The sequence below is a fragment of the Eschscholzia californica genome, unplaced genomic scaffold (genome assembly GCF_041429995.1).
Source record: "Eschscholzia californica isolate CP2 unplaced genomic scaffold, dmEscCali1.0.p SCAF_1, whole genome shotgun sequence".
Classification (NCBI taxonomy): domain Eukaryota; kingdom Viridiplantae; phylum Streptophyta; class Magnoliopsida; order Ranunculales; family Papaveraceae; genus Eschscholzia; species Eschscholzia californica.
In genome coordinates this window covers 23,408,826-23,422,294 of record NW_028238198.1, presented here as the reverse complement: position 1 = coordinate 23,422,294, position 13,469 = coordinate 23,408,826, and the positions used below count along the sequence as shown (strand labels likewise).

Below are 13,469 nucleotides of genomic sequence, written 5' to 3'. Positions count from 1 at the left end.
TTTTCGAGTCAATTTTCTTTTTCTCTTTCGATGAACATTTTCACTTCGAATGGACGTTTGATTCTTATTTAGATCTGAGATAGGTCTACTTTTATAGTCTCTTCTATCATCTTTCTTAAAACAATAGTAATATTTGTGATGTGGTTTGGAAAGTCATGTAGTTGAAAAAGTCTCACATAAATTAGAGGGGAAGCGTGGTGTCTTCTTTCTATATTACAAGTGAGATAGAAGATGAAAAGACGTTTATCGCTGTCATCAAATCACATGCTAAGAGAGTAACTGATGGTTGATAGGAGATCACTTATATGTCTCTTTTATTTTTATATTTTTGTTGAAAACACTTATACGAGTCAGTAGGAAGTCTATTGTGCTAATTAATTTAATTTTGATAACTATACGCCTACATTTTTTCTAATATCGTATTAGTGGATTTAATAACATAAGGCACTTTTTAAACGTATCACTTGTACTATGCTTAACGACATTGTTTATAACAAAAAGGCCCCAAGCGTGGATTTCTCCAAATGTTTCATGGTGTGATGATACACCTTTGTATCATATCAGTCTCTGTTACGGTGTTAAATATATAGGTAATAAGTATAACTTAAACCCAACGTCACGACATTTTCCAGTAACCATAATCTTATATGATCTCTCTGGATTCAATAGCTCCCTATTTTCTTCTTTTGTTTTCTTTCCAGTGAAACAACAAACTAAAGAACAACATATATATATAGTGGCGGATTCAAAATTTCTTCTTTGTGGAAGCACATTTAATTATATTAAATAGTAAAAAACGAATACCATCACAAATGACGAATATTCGAGCTTCATTACGAAATTCTACCAAAACGAGTTAGAAGTGTGAATTGTAAACAAAATAAATTACGGGTCATTCAAGCCAATGATCTCTCTATGTCATGCCAACACTCATCGAATTCGATTACGACTAACCTTGAGTTGTTTTGATTACAATCTAATTACAAATAAATAGTATGCACAATTAATTTATATAAAAACCAATAAGTACAAATTATATGTTAAAAGAATAAGATGACATTTTGTCTTGAAAAGAATTCTCATAATCTATATTTCGTAAAGAAATTAAAGAAAGGGAGGAAGAGAGATGAGAGTAATTTTAAAATAATATTGTTAAAAAATATACATAAAAATGAATGGTGAAGAGGACATGAAGGTAATATGAAGATGTAAATAACTCTACCGGAAATTGGATTAATTTTAGCGCAAGAAAAAATCGATCTCGAATTTGCAAAAAAAATAAAAGATTAAAAGTACAAAAAATCTGATCGGAAAGAAGAGTTAAAAAGAGTATTCAACGTGCCAGAAACTAACTTCAAAGAAAGTTGGGACAAAAACAAATTACCCAAAAAATATAATAGTGATTGTTGTAGTATTCAAAGTGCCAAAAGCTAATTCAAAGAGGATCTCTAGAGAATATCCTTTATTGAAAAAAGGATGTTTGCCCCATCATCGTTTTCCCTTCTTTTTTATTATATATATATATATATATATATATATATATATATATATATATAATGGTCATTAAATCTGGAGTTGTGCCTATAGTGCCGCCATGCTAGACTTTTTTTTAATGATATGACCCAAATTACCCGATTGTAAGAATTATAAGTTTAGTTACAAGATACTAAATCAAATGCATTTTTAGTCCTGGACTTGAGATAATATCATCAAGACAACTCTAGATTATATCTCTCGACAAATAGTCATCATCTTAAAATATTTTTTTGAAGCAAAATAATATTATTCATTTAGGAAAATCAAAGCAAGTGTGGAAGCGAAGATAGCTAACCAGCCCCTGCAGACAACAAACCAAGAACAATTATAATCTACAAAAGGCTCAAAGCCTACATATAGCATCCCAATCTTTAATTATTTCTAGATCCATCCATGATCCATCCATGATCCATCCCAAGTTTCTCTCTACAGGGTTCATTGTAATAACTAATAAAAGGGCACACACAATGGCTACCCTAATTTTATCTTTGAATAGACTAGGGAAGGCGTTTGGCAAACAAAAAATATCCTACCAGAACTGATAGAATGTATTTAATCAGATTGTTAATCATATATGTTTCATTCTCAAAAAAAAAAATTTGCAACGATCAATGTCCATGAGTTGCTTCATTTACCATTTAATATTTCATGGAGATCATTCCATATTTCCATATATTAGCCTTTACAACTACTGATATCGAGTAGAACTTTGGCTAATCATTTCAGGAAGATGTTACTTATTAGGTGTCGTTGATCTCTTTGAAGATTTCACTAGTATATAGGAACATTAATTGTGTTTGACTAGTGTTAAAAGATAAAGTTTCCAAGGCAGCTTAGATAATATATTTCCCTTATCCAGACCAAATTTGATTGTTCTACCATTGAAAACACTAAAACTAGACACTACACGTACGTGGGAGTTTCGAAAAAGAACATGCAGAACGAATAAAAGAAACACGTAAAAATATACTTGGAATATTATATATCGTTCACTCTTCAGGCATTTTGAATTAAGGGAAATGCTAAAATCTTAAAACTTATGATAATGAAGAAAGTTAAAAACCTTAAGCCAAAGATTTGAAAACTAAATTTATAAATTCTATCACTTAACTACCGAAAGAAAAAAATCAACATAACCCAACAATCAATAGGTGGTACGAGAAAACAGTGGTTTCATTTTCTTACGATCGCAGGTATGTCACCACGTATAAAATTCTGCTTTTTTCTATTATTTCTTGGTATTTGTCTTGAATAATCGAGCCCAAAGGTCTCTGCCATTAACTTGGAATTGCACTCGTTCTTTGCCATTTAAATTTAGAGAGATGCTAGAATCACAAAAGATTTTGACAAAAAAAAGTTCCCAGCTGATGTGGCGGTTGTGATTTTCATCTCTCAACGGCCTAGATTTGGTCAAAGTTTGAAACCACACCCGCCACATCAGCTGTGAACCTTTTTTTGTCAAAATCTTTTGTAACTATATCATTTCTCTTAAAATTAACGGTATTGTAGAGGAATTGTTGAACACGATACGCCCAAATGTCGGCTCACTACCTCTCTCTAGAGTCACTTCCTCCATAACTTGACCCCAGTTCCTGCCATCACAAGACAAAAATCAAGTCTATCAAAATTACACCATCTCAGTAATATTTATGGAGTAGTAATCAAATTTTCACCACATTGCATAATATTTTTTTGAATTGTTCAGGGTGCCTCGAACCCTTGAACTCACCACATTGCATAATAACATTATGGAAGATTAACATATTTTATTTTTTTTCAAAAATGTAAATGAAGATTGTAACACATACTCTGCGAAGAAGACCATTATTTCATCTCGGCGTAAAGGTGCGCCTCTAGAAAAAGTAAGGAACAACGACCTTTGATCTTTAGATATTCGCTCCAACATAAATGGAGTAGCATTCGGGTTCAAATTTGAATTTTGTGGGTTGGACACGATTAGATTCTTCGATACAATCCAAACAAGAAACTGACTCGTAATAGACTGGTTCAACTATCTCCTTCTCCGAAAAATTATTTCGGAGCAGACCGCTCGCCCCGCATCGCTCGAGTACGATCCATAATGCTATCACCCTACGAACAATATCAACTGGTTTTTCATAGTTAGGACCAGGAAACTAAACAATTGTATAGTCTGTGTGTGCATCTTGTGTAATGGAAGAAAGACAAGTAAACTTGTATGAACCTTGTTGAAATATGATAAAAGAAAGACTACTGACGATTGGTTTCAATAACCTAAGTTTGTATATGAAAAAGTGAGAAGTTCTTTTCGTGTTTTATAGTGTTTTTTCTGATTTCTTTTGGATTTTGTGCATTCAAATCATAAATGTTATATTTGTTCGAATCGACTTTCCAGCAGGACCGTTTTTTGCCCTTTTGACAAGGTTTGCTTTGTCGAAATAACTCAAATAACGTACTGTTGCGTTCTTCTCGTCGAGGGCTTGAATTTCAAGCTTTGTTTTGCTCAAAACCGATTCCGTATGAATAAGATATTAATTTTCGAAGTTTGGGTTTAAATATGGAAATATGTGAAATATTTAAGGAAAGTCCCATATCGGGTAAGTTAAAGGAATATGTAGGGTTTATAATAAGCTGCTCTCCCATACTATAGTATGAATGAAATAAAGGTACAACGATTTGCGTGGTTTGCACCACGCAAACCACGCACGCGCACGCGCGTGGGCGTTTAGGGGCGCACGCACTTTGCACTTCGCTAGGAGCATAGAAGCCTTTGTTTTATTTTAAATACCAAAGACAATCCGACGGACAAGATTAAATCTACATCCGACGGACAAGATTAAATCTACATCCGACGGACAAGATTAAATCTACATCCGACGGACCAGATTAAACCTGTGGATCAGTACCTCCTTTCTTCAAGAGGGTTGTGACTTTTTCCTCCAAATGTGACTGTTAACAAACAGTCACCTCTCACCTTTAAATAAGCCATGAAACCAGACTTCAAAATTCACTTCGAATTAAGAGAGTTTAAGGCATTCAAGAGTTTTCAATACTTACTGACGTTCGAAAGAGTTTTCAGATCTAAGTACCTCCGATCCGAAAAGGTAATCCGTTGTATCCTGGGAGACAAATCGCCTATACTGTTGGTACAATAAACAGGGCGAGTTATTGTCTTAAGGAAAGAGATCACTCGCTTCGGTTCTAACTAATATAATTTCTGTTCTTTATCCTCTTTCTTATTTTATTAGTTAAAGATACAATTTGTATCTGAAATTTAAAAACTGAGTACTAACCTTCTGTTTTTCATTTAAGGAATTTTAGTTAAAAGACTGACTGTTTATCTCTGAAAAATTTCAGAAGGATATTATCATTGTTTAAAAGAAACAAGACGATAATATAGCATACAGATTAAACAACAATATTTCCTTTAAAGTATCCATGACTCCAAACAAAATCAACCTAATCATTTCAGAGAACACATTTGTTTGAATCCTACACAACGACATCGTTAATGTTGTTCCATGATATAAATTAACGAAATCTGTAGCAAAAGTAAAGAAATACTAAGATACTATTGTGACTAGCGTGGAATTATGTTGTCTCGTCATTACTTATTATTACTTCCCGAATTTGAGAGATAGTATATCCAAAAAATTTAAATAATTTTGTCTTACGAGGACTTCGTGGATTTGTTGTTCAATTGTACGGAAAAAGATCGATCTTTCTGGATTTGTTGTTCATATATTTTAAATTATATGGATCCTGACCTAACCGAAATTACTAATCCATTCACAAGCCGGTTGGAGGAGAAGTCTGACTTTCCCTATATCAATTGTAATACAAAAATATCCAATGGCCCAACTTCTTGGCCGACTACAGACCAAAAGGTTACCTGACCAGCCCTAATTGCTTATGCCGTGAGAAGAGAGAAATAGTCTGACCATTTACGATTTGTGACATCTTGTTTCAGCACATGGTCAGCCACATAATCTAATCCTTTAACACTACTCACTGTAATAATGTATTATCTGCAGATATAAATTATAAGTGTATTTTAAATTTTTCCGATATTTTAAAAGATCTTATGTATAAAATAAGCAGTAATGAATCTTAATTAATAATTAATGGTTTTTATTCTATCTACGGATGGTAGAGTAAGTGTTAGTAATCTTAAGCTCATTGCGTCGATTTAATGTGAAGTTATTACATGTAAACAAGTTGTGCATAAAAGTCCTAGTTACATCCTGTGTCAAAATATTTTTATATAGTATTAGGTTTTCTTAATTTAAAAAAGTTTGGAATCAAAGCATTTTTCTGTGAATCGCCAAATTTTATGATTACCCTAAGCTAGATTCTGGTCTCGCATACAACTTTTTATAGTTATATTTGTTGGGTGTTTTTTTTATTTTATATGGTTTTTGAATCAGGTCACATACTTTTTCTCAAAGGAGAATGTGGTATAGTTCTACAAGCAATATATTTTTCACACAATCATTTATGTTAACTATCATTGAAATTAATCTTATCATTAAAATTAATCTATTAGTGTCCTAAGTAACCATGATTGTTGTTACGTGGTGATTAATAAACTCTAAAGATACTCAATTTGGTAGAGCGTGAGATTATTCCATATCAATATTAACTAACACATACTTCTCCTCATTTTTATAGATAGAACAACGCTTATATGACAAATATTCGTCGATGAGGTGCCCTTAAATTCGAGGTCCATTCGCTTTTGTAAGGATAAAATCCGCGAAGCCCAATAGTGGGTTGAGTATCCATCGAGTGGGCAAGACCCATAACTAGCTCGACAGGGGTCCAAATTATTATCCACATACCCAACCTCTAACTGTTAAATTCGTATCTACATAGACGTAACGCGTACACAGCATGTGTCATGCGATTACTACCTACGCCACGAGGCCATCACACGGCTAGGAAGTTAGTGCACAATCTGCGATCATCAAAACGCCACATGTTTTGTATAAACACCATGAATATGTGGGTTACTAGCCATTAGGCTATCGTTCACACGCGGTAACATCCTAGCCATTCCTAGGAACACGTTAGCGCATATAAGATCAAATCTCTTATCCTTATCTCTTGATCACCTCCCACGAACAATCTTTACGGAATAAATACCTCCATTACCAGCTAGTCGCCATCAAGTCGACCCCCTCTCTAACAGTATAAATAGAGGAGGCCACACACAAACTAGATTATCCAACACTCGTCAGTAGTACTCTAGCTGCTCATCTTCTTACTTCTCACTTGTTCTCTGATAATCATCTCACAAGAGCTTCCCACTCTCCCAAAGTCTCTGAACTATCGTCTTAGAAGTTGGAAGACAAGAGCTTTACACTCTGATATCTAGCAATAAAAAGCTAGACGCACCAACACCATCTATTTACGGTCACCATCTTATCACATCACAACTCTACACCCAGATCGTTACTGCGAGGTTTATTTACAGTTAGACCCTTATCGCGAGATCTTCCTATATAAGGAGCACCCTCTTAACCCTCAAACCATTTCTACCTCTCTTATTCTCACATTTATGTCGCGGTTCTATCCATACAGAACAGGTCAGTTAGGGTTCATAGAAGATCATCTTAATCACCGGCTTATCTCTCTCGAAATAAAATTATCGTTACTTGATCCATCTCTAGTTTCTCTCTACAGGGTTCATTGTAATAAAACGGCTAACACTATGGCTACTCTAGTTGTATCTTCGAATAGGCCAGCAAATGAAAATATCCTATCAAAACATTATAATGTATTGACTCAGCCACTCAGGGTTCATTAATTATAATAGAACGGCCCACACTACGGTTGCCCTAGTTTTATCTTCGATTAGGGAAGGCGGAAGGCCAATGGAAAATATCCTATCCGAACTGATAGAATGTATTAAATGTCAATATATTGGACACTTATACTTTGATAGACAGATAGAGGTTACGATTTGTATCCATTAATTGAACTTCATTAGACCTCATTCGAGGCTAAATATAACCAACTCCGTCCATCTTCTTCGATATCTACTTCTTTCAGTGAAAAATCCAATAGGTTTGCTTCATTTTTGTGGCATTAATTCCATTTACCATTAAATATTTCATGGAGATCATTTCATACATAAGCATTTAACACTATTAATATCAAGTAAATTTTTGGCTAATCTCTTGATGTTTGTTTTAACTTTTCAGCAAGATCATACTAATTAGGCGTCTAACAGTATCATCACCTAATTACCAAGAGACTTCTCACAATTCAAAAAAGAAAGACAAGAGTCCATAAAATCTGGACTTGTACTTTTCAGCAAGATCGTACGTACGTGATATTTTCGAAAAAGAACATCCATAACAAATGATAAATGAAGAAAACTACAAAGCTTAAGCCAGAGACCTCAAAACTAAATTTATAAATTCATCAATTATTCAATAGTATTATCACCTAATTACCAAAAGAACATAAACAAACAATCAATAAAAGGATATTGGAAATCAAAGCCTACAAATAGGTGGTTTTATTTTCATAAGAAGGTAGGTCACCAAGTATAAAATTCTACATTTTTCCAGTATTCTTAACTAATTTAGCCCAAAGGTTCCTGCCGTTAACTTGGAACCGCACTTTTTCTTCGCCGTTTAATATTAATGGTATTGTAGAGGAATCATTGAATACGATACGCGCGTACTTTGGTACACGGTGTATGTCCAGTATCACTTTCTCCACAACTTGCCCCCAGTTCCTGCCATCACAAAACAAAAATCAAGTTCTTAAAACTACATCATTTCCAATTTTCCATAATAGTTTTTGGAGTGGTAATTAAATTTTCACCACCTGAATGCGTAATAATATTATTGAAGATTAACATATTTTATTTTTTGAAAAAAATGCAAATGAAGATTGTAACACTTACTCGACGAAGAAACCCATTATTTCCTCCTGGCTGAAATATGCTCCTATAGAAAAAACAAGGAACAAAGTCCTTTCATTTTCAGATATTGGCTCCATGATAAAGGGAGCAGCATTCGGGTTCAACTGTGTATGCATCTTCTGAATGGAAGAAGGCAAGTAAACTTGTAGCAACCTTGTTGAAATATGATAAAAGAAAGACAAGAGTCTATTGGTTTTCAATGACCAAACTTTGTATATGAAATTGTGAGAAGTCTCTTGGTGTTTTATAGTGTTTTTTGGGATTTCTTTTGAGATTCTGTGCTTTCAAATCATAAATGTTATATATCCTTCAAATCATAAATGTTATTTATCCTTCAAAGTATTCATGATCCAAACGAAATCAACATAATCAATTATTATTACTTCAGAGAATATATCTGTATGACTCCTACACAACGATATCATTAATGTTGTTCCATGATTTAAATTAATGAAATCTATAGTGAAAGTAAAGAAATAAGAAGATACTATTTTGACTAGCGCGAAATTATGTTGTCTCATCATTAATCATTATTTACTTCTCGAATTTAGGAGATAATACACCCAGAAATTTTAAATAATATGTACGAGAACTTTCTGGATTTGTTGTTCATCTTATGGAAACATCTAGGTATTATATTGTGTAATTATGATTTCTCATTTTGGCAAAGAGAATCAATCCTATGAAGAAACATCTAGGTATTATTACATGGATCCTCGCCTAATGACCTAATCCAAATTACTAATTCATTTACAAGTCTGACTTTTGCTATGTCAATTGTAATACAAAAATGTTCAATGGCCCGACTTCTTGGTTGATCACGGACAAAAAGGTGACTTGACCGGCTCCAATTGGTTATGTCGTGAAAAGAGAGGAATGCTTTGACCACTTAGGATCTGTCGCATCATCTTTCGGCACATGGCGACCACAAAAATCTAATCGTTTAACTCTACTACTTACTGTAATAATGTATCATCTGGATATATAACTTACGACTTGTATTTTAAATTTTACCTATATTTTAAGAGATCTTACGTATAAAATAAGCTAGTTTGACGTTTCCATACGGAGCCTGAGGCACTATAGGTGAAACTCATAAAAGTGAATTCTTAAAATTACAAACTTTTGGACGTGTGCATCAAAGTCACCCATGACTTTTACTTGGAAAAGTATGTTAGAAATGAGACATGTTATGAAAGAAGGCATGTGTTTCTCGGTTGGTGACGGGACAAGTATTCGAATTTGGGAGGATCCATGGGGTTCAAACCTGGTCCAAAACATGAAGAATAGGAGGCTTCGGATTTGAAGATGGTGAATGAGCTTATTGATGAGGATTGTAGGTGGAAGAAGTACTTGATTCAAACTATATTTGATGAACTTTCAGTTCGGACCATTATGCAGATTCCATTGAATGGATTAGATACTAAAGATAAATTGTTGTGGATACATACGAAAAATGGGTCTTTCTCATCAAAATCACTTTACAAGTTTATTGAGAAGGGTTGGCCCTCATCATCGCAGACTTCCGTATTACCTAATGGTCTAACTTGGCATAGATTTTGGAAGAAGTGAAATTGAAAGTGGCTCCACGTGTAAAATTATTCCTTTGGCGATTGTTACATAACGCTCTGCCCACAAAATTAAGGGCCCTTTGATTTAATGATGAAGCCTCAAAGGTATGCTCTACTTGTAATGAAGAAGTAGAAGATATTGAGTACCTCTTTAGGAATTGCAAGTCGGCTAAGGAGGTCTGGAGTTGCCCTCAATTATGAGTTAACATGGAAGGACCCATGGATCTTATTGACATAGTTAGTGGGTGGTTCATAGGAGAGGACACCGACTACTCGATTAAGACAAGGATGTATACTTTGTGGTCTTTGTGGAAAGCCATGAATAAGATGGTATTTGAAGGGATCAATCCATGTAAATCACTGGTTTTCCGCGAAACTATTAACATGATGAATGACTTCTCCATGAATGAGACTGAACATAATGACGAGGTGGACAGAGAAACTAATGAGAGAGATGAAGTATGGACTCCCCCCATGGTTGAAGTGACGAATTTCAACTTTGATGCTGCTTTTAAAGATGGTAAAGCAGCAATGGTGGCGATGAATGCCATTAGAGGCGGAAGCAATGGCGGCAAAGTTAGCATTACATCTAGCTAATCAAAGGTGTTGCAGGAAATGAATTATTGAAAGTGACGCAAAGTTTTTGGTTAATGCTTGGTCGAATAAAAGTGAAACCCCTCCTTGGAGGATAAGAAACACTGTGGGAGATATCAAATTGCAAGTACCTCCTTTAACACTTTACAGATTGCATTGAAAGTCAGTTTGCGACGGACAAATTCGACATTATGTTGAATTCTAATTCTTAATAAATATTATGCAAATGCCTACATTCATAAAAGAAAAAACGTATCAAATAAACTGTAATGAACCTCTATCTTAGGATGGTAGAGTAAGTGTTAGTAATCTTAAGCAAATAACGTCGATTTAATGTGAAGTTATTACATGTAAACAAGTTGTGCGTAAAAGTCCTAGTTACATCAGACTGTCAAAATATTTTTATTTAGCAGTAAATTTTCTTAATTGTAACAAGTTTGGAATTAAAACATCAAGTCCAAATACGGATCTCGAAGAACTTTTTTCCAAATGCGTTTTTCAGTTAGTACCCTCTCTACCCTTATATATATAAACCTACCTATTAATTCATTTTCTCATTCTCTCTCTAACTCAAAACACTCTTTTCTTTCTCAGACTAAATTTTCTCTCTCTAACTTTATTGACCGGACTTGCATCTCGCCGGAAAACTTTGTCGGAGTTGTTTTTCCTTTAAGATAGGTCTTCATCTTCTCTCTTTTGTTTTTTCAATGTATCTTCTATCTTTTTGCTTCCATCATCATCTTATATCTTCTTTAATGAGGTTGAAATTAGCTTTATATCTAGTTAATGAGGTTATTCTCGGTGTTTCTTCTTCATCTTATAAAGTTCAATCTTCTTATGAAGTTTCTTGATTTTACTTCTACAAACTATATAATTTCTTAATAAAGTTTCAAAGGTTACAAAGTATTGTTTTTTGCTCAAAGATAACAAAAAGTACATTTTTTTTAAAATTTTTGAGTCTATAGACCAAAAATAGGGTCCTAATAGGAGATTTAATCCTCTATAATCCTAAAAAGGAATTAAAAACCAAATTAATCATCATAAAAGAGATCTAGTCCATTTGTATTCATCTCGAGAGAAATATCAAATCTCTATAATATTTAATCCTTATTAATACCTATTATAACCTTTCCATATATTTTGTAACCGTTTTTGCCAAAATAATCATGTATATATCATTTCCTTAATTGTCTCCATCTTTCTCTCTCCAATCAGAATTATAATGAAAGAAATATTAACAAATCTAATATGTAATCGTAATATAGTATATCTCATTTTCAAGAACATTAACCTAGTTGTTTAACCACTATTAACATCAGAACTCTACATTCATCTCCATTAAACTTATCGAAGATCAATTCTTGAAGGTAATTATTTTTGCTAAAATCATAATGAGAACATTCATTTGTAAGATTTCGTTTTTGTTTTCATGTATTTGATATTACTGTTTTGTATTTAGATTCATTTTTAAGATCTAATAATTAATTTTTTAAACTGTATCAAATTGTTATGTATTATTTCTGAAAAAACGATTCAATTGTAGATCTTTCTCATAATATATATTTCCATCTTTGATAGATCTGAAATGGAAGTCTAAACTTCTCTCTCTCTCTCTCTAAAATTTTAATATCAATAATGAAATCTTTGATCTTTATATCATATTTAATGTTTTAATCTAGGTATGTTCTATATCTTTCAATTTTCGTGGTATGTATCTTAAGATTTTCGTTTAATCATTACTGAAGTTTTTTTCAGATCAGATTCATCTTCACTGACGGACTCAGATTTGCGGTATATTCAGATTCATTGTTTTCTCTGGATATAAAGTACATGTACTTTACGCGTACTTTTTTCACAAAACAGTTGCCGTTTATAGTACAATAAATGTTCCAAAAATTATATGTAATTTATTACACATTATACATATTTTTTCACATAACAGTGACCTTGTGATTCGAACTAACGTTATGTTTGTCTTCTAGCACATTATGAAGTTTAACAAACAGTATGCATAATTTATTCCATTATACATGTCGTTTCTAGTAAATTGTTTGTTTTGTTAACAAATGTATATGTTTTCTTTTTGCAGTTTTGTTGTTACTTATGGAATTTGCTACTGAAGTTGGTCATTTGTTTCCTGGTGGTGCAAAATCATTTGGATATGCTCTTCGACAATATAGTGTAAATGTTGTTTGTCCTGCTCAAGACTACATATGCTCTTCGACAATATAGTGTAAACGATTTTTTGGTAACAGAATGTAAACGATGTGTAATGTAAAAGAAATTATGTGTTATGTAATAGAAAGTATGTGTAATTTACTGAACAAGACCCAAATACATTTGATAAATTACGTTGTATACTTGACTAATGATGGTTTATTCGTCATAAATAATACATAATTTACGTATTTGTTTCATAATTTGAATTCGATTTGTATTTATGTATGAGTAAAAACGAAAACAAATGCTGCTTTAATGTTCCCAGAAAAATATACTATTTCCAAAACTGAAAGTTAAGTGAGAGAAAGTGATATATATATTTTGTATATTAACCCCCAAATCACGCTAAATTGATCCTAGATTGATTCAGATAATAGGAAAGAGAAAATTTGATTTCCAAATCTGTTTAGAGGAGAGAGAAATTATGATTTGTTTCTATCTTTTTTTTTTCTAATAAATCTCCATATTTTTGGCTAATAAATCTCGATATTAAATCTGTAAAGAAGAGAGAGAAAATTGATTTGGGAAAGTTTAGATTTTGTTTCTAAACAGATTATAGAAGAGAGAGAAATTTTCGTGAGAATCTAACCGTTTTTTCCTAAATTTATCCTAAAATCAAGGTACATTAAACC

At 32.9% G+C, this 13,469-nt stretch overlaps 1 long non-coding RNA gene across 1 annotated transcript; it reads left to right on the top strand.

Annotated features, from left to right (window-relative positions):
• The first annotated feature begins 11,873 nt into the window (after positions 1-11,873).
• LOC147565258 (uncharacterized) lies at positions 11,874-13,034 on the top strand. The gene is made up of 2 exons (XR_015237102.1): positions 11,874-11,984; positions 12,707-13,034. It is a non-coding gene; the product is annotated as an uncharacterized LOC147565258 (long non-coding RNA).
• Positions 13,035-13,469: the final 435 nt, after the last annotated feature.